The sequence below is a fragment of the Phaethon aethereus genome, assembly GCF_964289735.1.
Source record: "Phaethon aethereus genome assembly, chromosome: 19".
Classification (NCBI taxonomy): domain Eukaryota; kingdom Metazoa; phylum Chordata; class Aves; order Phaethontiformes; family Phaethontidae; genus Phaethon; species Phaethon aethereus.
The window spans coordinates 4,481,826-4,497,615 of record NC_138595.1 but is presented as its reverse complement, the minus strand read 5'-3'; the positions used below and the strand labels follow the sequence as shown (position 1 = coordinate 4,497,615).

The 15,790-nt window shown below is 40.7% G+C and overlaps 1 protein-coding gene across 1 annotated transcript in view; it reads right to left on the bottom strand.

The window, feature by feature from the left end:
• Positions 1-15,790, bottom strand: part of LHFPL7 (LHFPL tetraspan subfamily member 7) — a gene marked incomplete at its 5' end in the record, with an annotated part of 64,596 nt that overhangs the window by 1,881 nt on the left and 46,925 nt on the right. The gene's annotated exons all lie outside the window — the stretch shown is intronic.

Below are 15,790 nucleotides of genomic sequence, written 5' to 3'. Positions count from 1 at the left end.
CAGTGGAATCCAGAGGAGAAGAATTCCTAAGTTTGCAGATTCCAGACCAGCTTGATTTTCTTCTCAACAGCATTTTTGTACTTGAGACAAACAGTTACTTTGTTCTGCCAAATAAAAACCTTCAATGAAAGAATTTAAATGAAGTTTTGCAGATTCTGCTGATTAGGTTCTGATAATGTAAGCACTTTCTCATTATTCTAAGCATTACAAATTGTTTTCTAAAAATCCTGCATTTGACCCAAAGATTGTGAGATGAAAAACAATACAATCTGTTTTCTTCTTATTTAGCTTTTAGCATTGGAGTCTTTCAGCATACTTTTTGGAATTCTCTCTGTAAACTTAAGGATTAGAAAAATTTTTGACCTAAGGTTGAGACCTAAAATATTGAGACCTAAAATATTGAGACCTAAAGTTCCCATGTTACCTAATTTTGACAGCTTGGGCTCTAAAAACACCCGATAAATATAACAGGACATGCTGTAGAAATCTAAAGGTTCGGTACATAAAAGCACAGAGTTAAAGTAGCAGGAAATCCCTCCCAGTGAGTTGTCCTTTACTCCTTCTAGCCAAATACACTAGAAGATTAATCCAGTGCATAGTGGAGAAATATGTCTAAAATACAAACAAAGCTTAAGCCACCTCTTGATGTTGGAAAGCCAGACTTGCCTCCTGCAATTACACTGTCTGTATTATCTGTTAGCTTTTAATAGAACTTCACAGATTTCACAGTCTTTAATGAATACATGTTATATTTAACTATCGTGGCTTATGCAATTAATTTCATGAACAGCATAACTACTTCTCCAGCTTTGAAAATAAGACTGCCCGAGGTGTAAATTATGACCATGATAAAGATCCATTAAAATATTCCAGGTACAGTCCTTGGAGCCTATTTCTGCCCACCTTGGAAGTCAAGAGGGGCCGACCTAGGCCGATGCAAAGGGTTATGCCACCCCAGCCATTGTGTATACCCCTGTTTGAGAGAACACCGAGAAACCATTTTTTCTTTTCTAGCCTTTCTGCTAATGAATAACCACTCTATTTTAAATCTATAGTCTATTTGAAAGTGCTTTATTTTATGTACCAAAAAGATACCATGAAGCAGTCCCTTTTCCTACCTTCCCATTTTTCCAGAACAGTGTTTTGTTGAAATTCAGAATGGATTGTTAGTGATTCAAGAATAGCGGTAATCAGAATTAACGGTTATGTTTGAGCTGATAGATAATTCATAACCAGCAAACATCTAATGAAACATTAAGATGATAAAACAAACACCATGTGCTATTCTCTGTATTTGTAATTGCCTTTCAGGTAGGGCATGTGCATATTTCTCCAATTCCAGGATTAGAGAGGCTTAATCTTAAAAGTGTCCACTAAAAAAGGGCAATCACTCATTAATGTCTTTTAATTAAAAAAAGAAAAACTTTAATAAGCTTGAGTGCTTGATGAAGTCAAAAAGTTTAACAAACTCAGTCTGTAAAGTCCCTGAATAATTTGAATTAAACCTTTTCTTCTAGTTTAAATGGAACCGCTGAGTTAATCCTTTGTAAAAAACAATAAAACCAAGAAAATGGAAATTAAAAGGAGAGAAACTGGAACAGAAGCAAATTTGCCATTCTGTTTCCCTCTAGGGTAACTCATGTATGGGTGCAAAGAGAAATTGCCTGCCAGTAAGTGGAGCTCTCTGAGAGCAAGGTGCCTTTACCTGCCCTTGCTCCCACAACCACTCTCCTTTCCTTTAAGCCTTTATGAGTAAGTTTTCAGTGGTTCCCAAGGAAAGGGCACTGTGGCCTTCTCCTTTTTCCAGGCTCGAGGTGTGTCAGGGTGACGCCGCAGGAGCCCGTTAAGGCAAAGGTCCTCTCCAGCGCAGGCAACGTCTTGAGCATGTCTCACACTCCCTGATACTCAACCAGCTGCACCTGCTGTGGGTGCCCAGGGCAGGAGGGAGCTCACAAACCTCAGCACTGAGTTCTTAGCAGCTGTGCTTGTGCGTTTAGGCTCTACCATTAAACAAACATACAGTGACTGAAGCTGAATACAAAGTAGTAAGCTGTATTATGCAGATCTCCTTTAACTGCACACATATGACACCACTAAACACAACATAAAATGAAAATACAATAAAACTGAAGCTGAACTAGATGCAGAAACAAACAACTTGTCTAGGAAAGGTCACTGTGCTTTCCTAAAGGAAGAAAAAGAGCTAAGGGCCAGCACGCTTCCTTTGTTCAGTAGCACAGCCTGAATGTTGTGTGACACTTGCATGCCTAGGAAAAATCCCAGAGCCCCACCTCTGGAGGCAGAAACATGGGAAGCAGCCTTGGAGAACAACCAGAAAAAAGGGAGACTTTTCCTACTGCTATTGTGAAGTTTGAGAGTGTTAAACTGCAAAGCTGAGCAACAAACTAAACTATGTTAATCCATAGACCTACGTAGGTTGTAGCATTTGCTCGTGACTAATACAGCTAGGAATTGGAACAGCATGCTACCTAAGAGACTGTGATGTGAAGTGGATGCACACCATAGCCTCACTCAAAACCCAGGCTGCTCGACTGTATGAAGAATCTGGAAATAGCCCCGTGGTACAAAACCTTTTGTAAAATGTTGGGCCCCGTTGCAAAGGAAAGTGAGCCAGTTTCAAGAGAAACAGCAACAGCTCTAAGCAAGAAGCAGGTCTAAAATTAAAATTTCAGTTTGTTCATCTTTTCCAAGCCAAAATAGTCCACATATCTCATTCAGCAAAAGAAAACATTATGCAGAATTGGAAACAATCTTTTTGTTATAAAATCCTTTTAAACTTTGGTAACTGTTAAAATTTGCTGGTTTTCCGACACTATCTCAGCCCCTTGCTCTACTCCACGTATCTGTCCAGGGATATGTTTTCTTTTTGATTGGGTTACATAGAATTATTTTGAAGGTTGTGCTTTACAGTCTTTTGATTACCACTTGGTTGATGTTGTATGGTGTGATTTAATGGAAGTGGCTTTTTTTTTTAAGACTAGAAATAATCTGTCACAGTCTAATATAATGTGTTCACATATCAAACGGGCTAAAAAGTTACCCATGGTTTCATATCCTCAGGCATGTCATAAAATGACCTCATTATTCTCATTTAGGTGCCCTTTTTCTTACAAAGGCTCAAAATACTGAATAGCTTGTTATTATCAACAGAAGCCAAGCTTTCAGACATGGTGCTAATGACTGCTTAATAGTGCTGTCTATCAGCAGTGCAGTTAGCTGGGAGAGCACACAAAGAAACAGTGGGGCTCCATTTAGGCTCCTCATATAACACTTATGCCTCTGCACAGTTTTCCAACAACAAACATCACTTTAAAAGCTGTCAGAATACAGTAGTGAGTGCATCTTACTATTACGTGTAGTGTAATCCCGCTGTCATACAAGATGATGAGAAGGCTAGACAACATATTTGGGTCTATTCTATAGCATATGGAATGTAGAGGGGACTTGCTGGTAAAATGGATAGCTGGAGTTCTCTTTTTAACACGGCTTGACTGATCATTTGGTAAATTTCCCATCAGATATTTGGTCTTGTTAAAAACATGCATTTTTTTATTTTATTAACTGACCCACAATGTTTGTTATTGCTAGGTCCTCATCACCTGAGTTCTCACCAATAAATCACAGCCACCGTTGACTGCAAGGCGGTTTAAAGTCAAGTCGACACACTTTGGTTCAACTGTAAGTCACTTTTTTTCCTACTTTCTAATCTCCTGCCCTCCCAAACAGTTACAGTCTCATCCTCATCCTCTCTCATCCTCTTTACTTCACTGGCGTCCTACAGCCAAACAGTGAATGGCAGTTTCTCCTCTGAAGGGTTTGGTCACCGAGGCAGGACCTCTGTGCTGTGCTCTTGCTCCCTGTGCAGGCCCAAGGCTTAAAAAATATGGTTTACTTTTTTTAAAAAAAGTAGATTCCTGAATTTGTCTATTTCTAAATAAAATAACTATAATGAACAGCGATAGGATATTATTAGAAAGGAGGACACTTCTTTTTAGGGAAAACGGCATTTTGTAGAAACAGTTGTCATTTGCTGGTGATAATAATACTGAGTCAGTGACACTTCTATTCAGGGAAAATAGCATTTTCTGCTATTTTAAAATCTAATAAACTATAACTCTTTGTCATTGCAATGGTTCTTTCATTTCATTAAGCTCCTGAAGTACTGTTTAATTATTTAAATCTATCACATACCATTTTCAAGTTTATTTGAAACCAAACCAAAGTAATGCAGTTCTCTAGAGTGTGTGTAGAGGGCACCAATGTACAACTCTCTTAAACACCATGCACAAAAAATGGCTATTTCCATTTCCACTTCCACTTCTTTGGGCAAGACTGATGGAGTTTTCAGCATATGAAACACAATAATTAAATAGTTTCCTGTATTGTGAAGCACGAATGTGAAAACTTGGCTAAGCTTATGTGTAGCCTTCTGTACTAATGTTGAAAAAGATGGAAATCCAGGAGGTGGACCGTAAATATTATAGAGATCAGAAAAAGCTATTTTATTTTATGGTATTTGTTAATATGTTCAGATGATGTGTAGTAGTAGTACTGATCACCAGTGTTAAAATGTTCTGTGTGCATGAATGATCTTCCTGAAATCACCTGCTCTAAGAAGATTAGTTTGTCTTAGAAGTGTAATTTGCTTATTTTAGGTGTATCCCTGTTACTTGTGACAATGATGGACTAATTGCAAGATTGTGGGACACACCAGACAATCATTAGAATTAGGACTGAATCACAGGCCAGCAAGAGTATTATTCTAACCCTATTACAGATTATCACACTCTTATCTCTTCTTGGAACATTTTTATTGACAGAGCTTTATCTACCAAAGCAGTTTTCACTCATCTCATCAAGAAGTTTCCCCTCACATATAATCCATAACCTCCCTTCTTAAAGCTGGCAATTCTTCTTATGCACAATCAGTTGAATTTGAATAACACATTTCCTCTCAAGTTTATACATTTTATTACTCTAATAATTTTATTAGCCCCTCTTAACCTTTTCTTTATGTTTGCATGATTTTACTTACATCATTTTAAATGAGAAAGCAGATGCTGATCCAAAGCCACAGACACCCTAATACAAAGCCAGAAATACAGCTAACATCTGAGCAGCAATGAGAAAACCTTTCAACCAGTAACACAGCCAGGCATCTTCAAAAACATCACCTCTTGTCCTGCTGCACTGGCTAGCCTACACTCAACACTTTCCAGCACTCTTCCCAAGCAAATATTTTTGTAGCATGCCTGAAGGGTTACTACATTTAGGATATTTTGGACGTAGGTCGTGCAAGTTCCCGTGTACAAAAAGCAGATACCTGTATGTATCTACCAACAATTGGAAACCGAACGACAATGCTAAATAAGATCCAAGGTCACAGTTACTGTAGGTAATAGCTGCACATGAGTCTACAAACAGAAACAAGATGGAATTTTGGGCTATCCACAAATTAGCGATTTCTTTTTGCCTACTTCAGAAGAGGAGGAATTACCTAGAGTAATTTTGATGGGAGCTGAAATAATACATCTAAAATCAGCAGGCATCATTTTAAATGCCAATTAAGTATAAATAAAATGAACAGGAAAGCGACCTGTCAAAGATAAAAAAACCAGACAAAATCCTACTGTTACAGAAGCAAAACTTCCGAGGGGCAAGGCAAACAGGGACCACTGTTAAATGCCGTTCTGCTCTGCTGAACTCCTGGCAGGTGCGTGTCAGGTACCTATAGTTCAAACTCTTGAAAGCAGCCCTAGCAATTACCCCTCCAGGAAAGCAAAATGGGGAGCAGGGAAAAGGGATAATAACGCCCGTGTACTTGGTATCAAAATGGAGCTATCTTCCTTTGTAACTGAACAAAGAGCTGGAACTCCTAATAACGATACAGCCACTTTTAACATATTAGAGTTTAGCTCTTCTCCTTTGTAAAGAATTATTCTTTTGGCTTCATTTCAGTCAAACATGTTGTGATTTTAAGAGCATGTATCTCTGGATACAGTGCTGGACTGTTGCCAAAGTAGTAGATTATACAAGTTCCTTTTCTAGCTTTTCTAAATGGTGCAACTCACAAGTTAGCACTTAGCAGCTGTAATATAAATGTGGTTATAACAAAAGCTATGTAGCTTGTCAAACCCCTTTGTTAGCTGACAAAGGAAATGTATTAGTTTGTACAATGTCTCCAAACTATATTTAAATAAATGCTATGTGACTACAGCTCACAAGCTAAGGAACTGCATCAGATATAGTAACTTGTGTTTTTATACATGTATATATATGCAAAATGACTGGGAAATAGATGTATATAAAAAGCTGGACAGTGTTTTCTCTTTCACTTTATTTGCATTTAGCTGAGGTGGAATAGGAACAGGTTATTTTAAATAAAATTAGCACTGAAATAAGAGTGCCCATGCACCTTTTCGCACACATCTTTTTAGTACCACTTAAATACCCTGTTCAAATTCTGTTGGCACAACTTCCTCATTCAGGTCCCTGTTGCACAAATAGCCTGTTTCAGAAATGTCTAACAATTGTACGAGTAGCTGAATCTACCTCACTTTTTAACTGAAGGGAGTGGAATCTAACTGTCCAGACTTTGGAAGAGAAATTCTCTGAAGCCAACATAGAGGTAATTGGGCTTGGTAATTGCTGCATTAGCTGCAAGTTTATTAAGGGCCACAAAAGGAAATGCCATCCCAGTGACCTTTGAGGTTGCATTTCACAGCATGTTTTCTACATGAGAACAAATGATGAAACTTCACTATTTCTGCCAAGTGAGTGGTAGCTATGGTGAAGATTTATAGATGTAATCTGGTAATCTATGGGCCTAATCATGCAGTTATAGAGTTGCGTGTCATTTACTCAAAAAGGCTGAAATGATCTAGCACTGTGTGGACTATGGTGAAGGAGTGCATTTTGTCATCTGCAAGGTTAACAGATATACAGCCTATTTAGCAGACTGTAAAAGGGAGAGACAAGAGCTAACGTTTCTCAAAATAGCAGACTGTTACACAAAATTTTACAAGACTCAGAGAGCTAAGAAATGGGGACTGTCAGATGAGCTCTAATTTGGAAGCCATTACAATTTTCCTTTTTTCTATTGCTTCAATAATTATATAGATTTTCTATTTAATTTTTTGGAAATTATGTAAGTCATGCTCACTTCATCTCTTTCAGAACAGTAAACACAGAAGCAGACTAATACAATATTGACATATTTAAGTGTTGGATTCTTTAGATGAAAACACCATGTTCAGAATGTGTTGTGCCTGTAACGTGCCTGTATTCCCTTATCTCTGTGTTACATTTTATTTAACAGTTAAGAAGTGCTAACAACAAATGCATATTTCAGTTGTTCTTTTTTAGGTAAGCATAATATGGTACACATTTTCTAAGCAATGCACATTGGTTAACTGCTCAACAACATTTCTACAAACAGAAATAAAGGTGGCAAACACTTAGCATCTCTTCTTAATTAACCTATCCATGCCAGAATCTGTATGTTCTCCAGCACAGGCAGGGAATGAAATTGATGACTGAAAATTTAAATTAATACTTCTTGTGATCTTTTGGCTAAGAGCAAGTGCAGCTTCAACTCACCATCTATCTGATGCATTCCCTAGCAAGGAACAGTGTCAGCCTGGGTCCATATGCAGCTGGACCTAGTGAGGGAGCAGACACTTTTTCTTGCAGCATATTGTCTCTCCTTTGGAGCTGGCTCACCTGGGAAGGGGAGATGCTGCCCAGCCTATAGCAGGTCTTGGCTCCTGCGCTGGCTGTCAGTTCCAAGTTCTTAAATAGCTATTTAGAGCAGGGGCTGAGGTCCAAAAGACAGGCAGTGATGTGTAGATCACCTGAAATGTCATGATTTGACATGACACATTTGCTCCCTTTTCTTCCCCACCTGCTCACCTCACAGGTCTGTTTTAAATCAATCTTTTCACCTCTCCCAAGACTCACAATTTAAGCAGAGCAGACGTTCATGAAAACAGATTTATAATGAAGCTGGTGGCCATTAAATACTAGCCTTACATCAGAGGTGACCTTATTGTAAAGCGTTGTACAGTGAATTTATTTTGACTTTGCACATTCTGTACCTTGTCTCCCACATCGCGGAGATGCACAACGTGGCAGCCAAGTCAGTGGTGGCGGGAGGCCTGATGCCTGAGAATAATGCCCACGTCTCACTTCGTTACAGTTGCACTTCACATCCCAGCAGTCTTCAAGCCTCAGGGTTATCGCATTCATTACCTCTTTCAGAGACATGTATTTTACATAAATGGCTGAAAGGTGATTAGAAACCCTGACAGAACAGCATTTTATCTGGAATGCAAGCGTGAAAAATATGTGCCTAAAACAAAAAGGCATCCTCCATCCTTCTCCTAATTGATTTAAGCTACAAAGACCAGCCTCAGTTTTCCCAGGGCACAGGAACTACCAGGAAGACACAAATTGCATGTTTTCATATCTCCTAATGAAAACTCCTTGACAGGGGGTTGAAACCAGAGTTTTCTATTTCTCAGATGTCCTAGTCCTGTGAATGTCATCACTCAGCAGCAGCACACATACTGCCACGTGATCATAAAAAACAGTTCTGTAACAACCCTCATTTCACGCTGCTGATTCCAGCCCACCATAAATCAGCAACACCACAAGTAATGTTGGAAATAATTGTCTGTTCCCGAGTTCCCCTCTTTTTATGGCCCAGGTGCCACACAGCTGTAGCCATATGGTAGATTATGTCCTACTGTAGCGGGTTATAGCAGCACCGCCAACAGTAAATACTACCTGAGCACTTGGAAGCTTTTTAATGCTGCAAACTGGAAGAATGCATCTTGTACTCATGCAGTGGTTTTCCTAACCTTTAAAAGTTATAAAAGAAATCAGCTCTGGCTTAAACCAGACGCTATGCAGATAGGAAATGGGATAGCAACTGCTAATTCACTGAAAGCTGCCTGGTAATGCAGCAGGTGATCCCAGGACTGATCCTTAGACAAGTCTGCCGGCATGCTGCACCCTGACCTGTCCTCCCTCAGTCAGGGCACCTTCTTTCTACCATCCAGCTTTTTTTTTTCCTGAGCAGAGGTTGCTCATACCGATTGCTGGCTGTGAAAAGAATTAGCGCAGCACAGCTAACATTTTGACTTCAGCCATTTTTGACCCCTAGGTTCCTTAGACAAGTCTTACACAGCAACTTTCAGGAACGTGCCCTGTTAAAGCCCATGGTCAAACAGTACCAGGCTGGGTCATGCTGGTCAAGCCACATACTCAATGAGCAGCAGACAGGTCTGCTTTCAAGAATCTCCAGCCATGTCTCACTCAAGAGGTTGATTTAGTCCAAGGCTGCTGGAAGAAAAGAGCCAAAACTCACCTGGCATCTTATTGCTGAGCACACCGTCAGCCTGCCAGCAGGAAGGACCAGGTATGCTCCTCACCTCCCACTGCGGACATGGTTTATAGGTACCTGAGCAAGTCACTGCTTGCAATGAGTGGTCCCTGTCAACTGCAACAGTTTGGCATTCTAGTGTACTTCAAAAGGCAGGTTTTGGCTCACGTCCCTTCTCCGCTGTCTGGGGCAAGAAACTCATCATTGACTGATGTGTGCTTTAGCTCCCAACTCGTAAGCATACAAACGTAACTTCAGCCCACAGTCAAACAAAAGAAGTAATTGAGTTCTGAGGTAAAGCTACTTAGGTTAGAAAAACAATGTAGAAATCAAAGACTAGTGATAGAAATGCCCAAAATTACTAGCTAAATAAAAATTATTTGGGATATCTGATCATTTTTATCAGGTTGGCCCAGCTGCACAATTTCCCATCTCCAATTATACCAAAAGGGCCCCCACTTCCTCCTTCATTAATGCATCTGAAGGATTTAATGAGTTACTTCATCAGGTTAATAAATCCCTTCAACAACTTCATTACACTTTGATACGATTATTCAAGTGGTGCAGCTTGAATCATCATTTATATTTCTTGACAGAATAAGTTAGTTTAGTTAATATATTTGGACCGTGAAATACAAAATCCATAAATAAACTATGGAGACAATTGAATGTCTTTCTGGGGGAGGTTTTTTTCTATCTCCAGTTAAGGTAGCATTGGAAATCCTCTGTCTCTTGTGCAGGTAACTTCAGGCAAGTGCCAAGGAGAACTGCAGGAGGTTGGTTGCTTAGGAAGGAGGCAAGCTGCTGCAGGACATGTACCACAGCCTATAGGGAGATGTCTTAAAATTCATCAGAAGGAACATAACCCTAATTTATTTGTTCCAGCACTTTATCAGGTTTAAAATCCAGCTTCATAAAGCCTGTTCCATTTCTTGAGTTTAAGATCTTTGGCTAATTTTGACAAGGTGCAGTGACACCATCAGAAAATAACATTATATTCTGGAAATTATTTTAAAACTAAATTGAATTGGTTGCCATGCCATTTGTTTTTCCTGTGGCATCATAGTAAATGACATCATCAACAGAATAACCTTAAGGGCAAGGGTGTTTTCAGAATCTTAACCTTCGAATGGCCAGCAGTATTACAGCTTCCTATTACCAGAGTAATAATATTTATGGTAGGTAGACTGCAAGAATGGAACCATACCATTTATTTACTTACACCTGATAGCCACCTCTGGCAAGAACAAATTTCCCATTAATCACCGTCTTATCTCTGTAAGAAACAGTTACTCTCAAGGACATTTGTATTATTCCCTTCGGTTTATTAATACGGATAATAGCGCTGCTGTGGATCTTTTGACACTAAACTGTATTTATTTTCTAGGTTTCCTTTTCTAAGGGGAGCTGAAATATTTAAATAAAATAAACATTGATCTTTCTTAATAAACAAACTACTTAAGAAGACCCCAATCATAGCGAGGGACATGTGCATTGGAAATTTCTCTCAGTATATTTTTATGTAAAGAAACTACAAATCAGTCTCTCCTTCTTCTCTTTTTTTATCTGCTGAAACTCCAGTTATGAATTCTGAGTTTCTCCTGGGAGCGTGGATGACCTTGTTAACATGTGAGAGTGCCAGAAAAGCAGTGCCCTCCAGTCCAGAGGGTCAGGGAAGTAAAGCCAGTTTCTAACCTCAGATCTTAGCTTGTAATAAAAAATGCATATTTCTTTTCCCTTTCACATAGTCTTTAGTTAGCATTTTAAAAATTACATATTATATTGAGCTCCAGGCTGATTTGTTTTTCTAATTTTTCAAGAGTGCTGCATCATATATTTTCACCTTTAAAAAAGAAATCAATATAGGCCCAGCAGGGGACAATATCAGACAGCCAAATTCTCTTTCATGTGAGAAAAGCATTAGTGGAGACACTTACACAAGCTGAAATTTGTGGAAGTTTCTCCCAATCAGTGGGTTTGGTTCTGTTCAGTTTCCTAAACCAAAAGATGATCACAGAGAAGCACAGGTCTCAGGTCAGCTCAGAAGGACCAGGGCTCTTCCCGCTAGCGGCAGACTAACTTCTGTGCAATCTGCCTTGAAATAAAGGAGCTGCAGTTTCCCATTTCCTTTCATTTTGGCTCCAAACGCCACGCAGAGCTCAGGGTGGCAGAGCCACTCGAGCCCTGTGATTGCAGAGGAGACGCAAGCAGCATTTAATGGCTGCTTTCCCGCGCAGCCGCCTCTCAGCTCTGTCTCAGTGAGCGCTAACGGTTGGCAGCGGGAACTGGTGATGCTCCTGTGTTTTAGACAGAGCAAAGCAAAAGGCTGTGCCACCAGCCAGCCCTGTGCCCCCTCTCGCTCCATCTGTCCCAGCCCAGGGCACAGAAGACAGCCTCCACATTGGTTGTCCTGATCCACCCTGCAGGTCTGAGTGTCCTTTCCATGGAAACCGGAGCTGGAAGATGGACGAAAGGAAAGAAAGCAGAGACCTGGTCCATGCCCTCTATGGCATGATGGCCCCTCTTCAGAAGTGGCCAAGTGCTTAGCAGGAAGGGGATATGCTCTGTTGCCTGAAAGCAAATAATTTATCATACAACAGGGCAGGCTTTATGCAGGACCAGAATTAGGTGGTTATGCTAGTGGAAGGGGGACCTATTCATTTTAACTTGCTGTTTAATTAGGTGTCCAATACCATACAATGGTGAGACGCTTGCTTGAATGGGATGAACCACCTAATTGTCAGGTGAAGACGCCGTCACGCCTGCCTCCTAAACGCAAGCGCTGCTCACACAGCAATTACCCTGGAGTCTGTCAAATGTGATTTAACCAGTGGTATGCTTACAAAGTAAAAGCTGTTCTTTCAAATACAGGAAAGGACTCTATCCTCTGTCCTGCCCCTGTGCCAGTGCTGCGTCCAAGCTATGCTGGTCGTGCCAAGGATGTTGCCCAGCACAGCTGTCCCGTATGAGATGTCAGGTGTGGGTAGGGTTGGCTGAGCCAGGAAGGCAAACCCTCCAGCGCCCCAGTGGATCAGTGCGTGTCAGTGGGGGTGTAAGGATGCTGTTGGGAGGAACCAGCCATGCAGCTGGGTTTCTCTGACTCCAGCGGGTGAGCAGAGCCCAGCCTCAGGCACTCCTGCTCAGCCGTGCCTGCCCAGCCCCCTGCCACCCTGATGAGAGCTGGGACCCCCCCTTTGCCGCAGGCACCAGCACCGAGACTGCCAGCCCCACAACACAGCAGTGAGAAACGCCCCAGGCAGGCACTGCGTTAGGGCTGGTTAGTCCATGACAGGGGCTTCCTTCAGGGATGACAAAAATAACCTTACAGCATTTCCATCTTCCTGCATTTAAATGTTTGAGTTAATAACATTTTGGGGCAGCACAGAAAAATGCACTTAATACTTCATTTGTCATCTCAGGCTACCGAATTGCACCATTACTGAAAGAGATACAGAGAAATGTGTCTAATAAACGTTGTGTATTTTGCACAATTTACTTTATATTTTCCATATCCTGCAACAAGCACAAGATAGCAAGGCTTCGTAATGATCATAATATATGTACAGCAAGAGCAGTTCCCTGAAGACTACTGATTAATCAGGGAAATACTCATGCGTTCTGGCAGAAGTGATGTGCATCTAGGCAGGGCAAATGATGAACCGTAAGTGCGTACAGCAGCCATCAGGGGCCAAAAGTTTCCATTCATTTAACTAATTTTCCCTCTAAGAAAAGAACACGTTTCAGCACAGCACCAGGACATAACAGCACTTGTTCTCTGTCCCAATTCCTTTAGGGTTTTGTCTGAGTCATAAAGAGGCCCCACATTCATTTTAGAGACTATAAATGCCTAAGAGTCAGCTTCCAAACTAAGACATCCCTGCTGCTTGTGTAGATACACTGTTCAGGGGAGGACATAAGGTCTCAGCTGCAGTATCTGATTACTGTGCGAGAGACTTGGGAACAAGTTAGAAGATTTAAAGGATTTTTCATAAGCTGATCTAAATCCCTGCCTGGGTTTTTAGTACCCAAGAAACACTTCATGCCCACTGATTGCAGTCCTTCCTACACTCCATCATAGTCATATTAATTTTGTGGTTTGGCACAATTGTTGCCACCTAGAAGTTTGCAACCTGGTGTTTGCTAGTAACGATGTGCAACCCCTGTGCTGTACACATATTTCTTTTCAATGTTCATTTTCAAATTAGCCACAGGAAGGACAAATTAAAAGCAGATGTATCATACTTTTCTCCATACGTTTGGAAGCTCAGTCATGGAAATATTTTTGTCAGATAAATGAATGCCAGGTCACTGGGATAAATAGACGCAATAAAATACTTATATGTCGAAGAAACCCATACAAAAATGTGATCCAACAACTCTTCAAGGAAATTGCTGTGTAAGAGATCCAACTTTGAGGCTTACCTCAGGCTTTTGCATAACATGATAGTTAGTACTTTAAATTGGAGAAAATGTGATGGGATCTTTCAATTTTTTTCCACTTGCTTTTTCAATTTCATGGGATCAGCAGAAAGTGAAGGGAACCAAAACTGAACTAATGCTGTGCTTTTGACTCCACCACTGCCTGAACACACGGCAGGGATTGTTTGGTGGAGAAAGCAGTATGTGTTCCCCCCGTTATGGGCATCCCAAAATTGCCAGAAAATGTGGATTTTTGAGTTGTTTTCAACATAGCATGAGAAAGAGGAAAACCAGAAATAAATGGGAAGGCTGAAACATAATCGGAACACAGTAGTTATTTACTTTGGCTACCGATTTATTAATGCATTATAGTTACGCACTCAGCAATAAACCCTCACTTAAAAATGTTCTTCAACCTTAGCAGAGATTATTTACAGGAAATAAAAACTGTAAAGAATTAGAATGAAATACTGCCAGTTCTGAGTCAACAGAAATGTTGCCACTGACCTCATTAGGCCAGGTTTTGCCCCCGGATATCTACAAAGAATCACAATTCTCTTGCAATACGACTAGCAGGTTAATATTCGACAACACCAGTTTATTTTTCCCTACAGAATTCTTCACTTTTATGCATCTGGCCTAAAAACTTTGCTCCAGAAGTTTGTGTTTCAGTGCAAGACAGACACTGACCCATGGTTCTTTCTAGCCTGTTTGCCCAACATGGCCATGGCTGCTTGGCTTAAGCACCGTCTGAAATTATTATCTTGCCTCCATGTTCCTTATAAGAATTTTTTTTCCATCTGCTTTCTTAGCAGCAGCTTGAAGGCGTTTCAGGCTACTGAAGAACTATAAAATTAACACTGTGCTCATATATATCATAAAGAACATGCTCCTTTAACCCTGTCCTTCAAAAACCCATAAGCATTCGCTGTACTTCAGCGATTTGCCATATGCTTTTGCGAAGAACATTTTGCACCTGCCACTGCAATTCAGGAAAAATGCCAGCTTTGCAGGAGAAAACATTAACTAACTTACACAAAGCCTTAGGTGGTCTATTAGCCCTGCATAAAAACAAGAACATGTAATTACTGGATCCACAGACAGAATTAAATTTGATTGACTACAAAGAAGCAATGAGTGGAGCAATTAACAACAAAGCCCAAGTAAACTCCTTTGATTGGGAACCCATGGCCTGGCTAAATGATGCTGACAGCACAGTATCTACCTCTGCTGTCCCAAGAGACGTTTCCACACCAAAACTTTTAACTCAATGCAAACAGTTAACCTTCTGTCAACAGCGCTGTTGGGCTATCTGCTGAACTACTGTGGACTGTGTAAAATACAATAACCATATAACCGACTGAGCACAGCACTAGTCTTCTAGCATTGCTAATTTTGTCAAATCATTCTTTCTGCTGTGTTTCTGGACATGGATAGCAGCCACCCAAGGTGGTTGCTCCTCCTGTGGCAGGTGCCATTTTGGGAGGATACAGCGTCACTCACTGGAGCACCACGTGCCCAACCGGGCGGCACAGCAGATGCTGTCCTGCAAGTGTGATGGAATAGTTGCTCCATAGGCTTAAGTTCATTAAGATAATTGCAACTGGTCAGCGTCACAGGTGCACAGTTAAATTTGGGATGGCAAAACCCATCCAAAAGAAAAGCATCTCCACTTTCCAGCTCCCCAGCCACGCAGGATAATTGCAAGTACTTTGCCAGCGCCTGCGGTAAGGCAGGAAGCCGGGGTGTTTCTGTCGCAGTTTCCGTCCACAATTTGATTTAATGCCCTCTATGAGCAATTGTATCTCAGTGCTTGTAATAAGAAAATATCATAAAGGTACCTGCTGCCTAGTCCAACATCTTTTGGCTTTGACAGTTCAAATTTACAGCTTTAATTCAGGAGTCTGGAAGCCTGATATTCTGTAAACACTTAGTGAAGGGCTGAAGGAAAAATATGTTATAAAA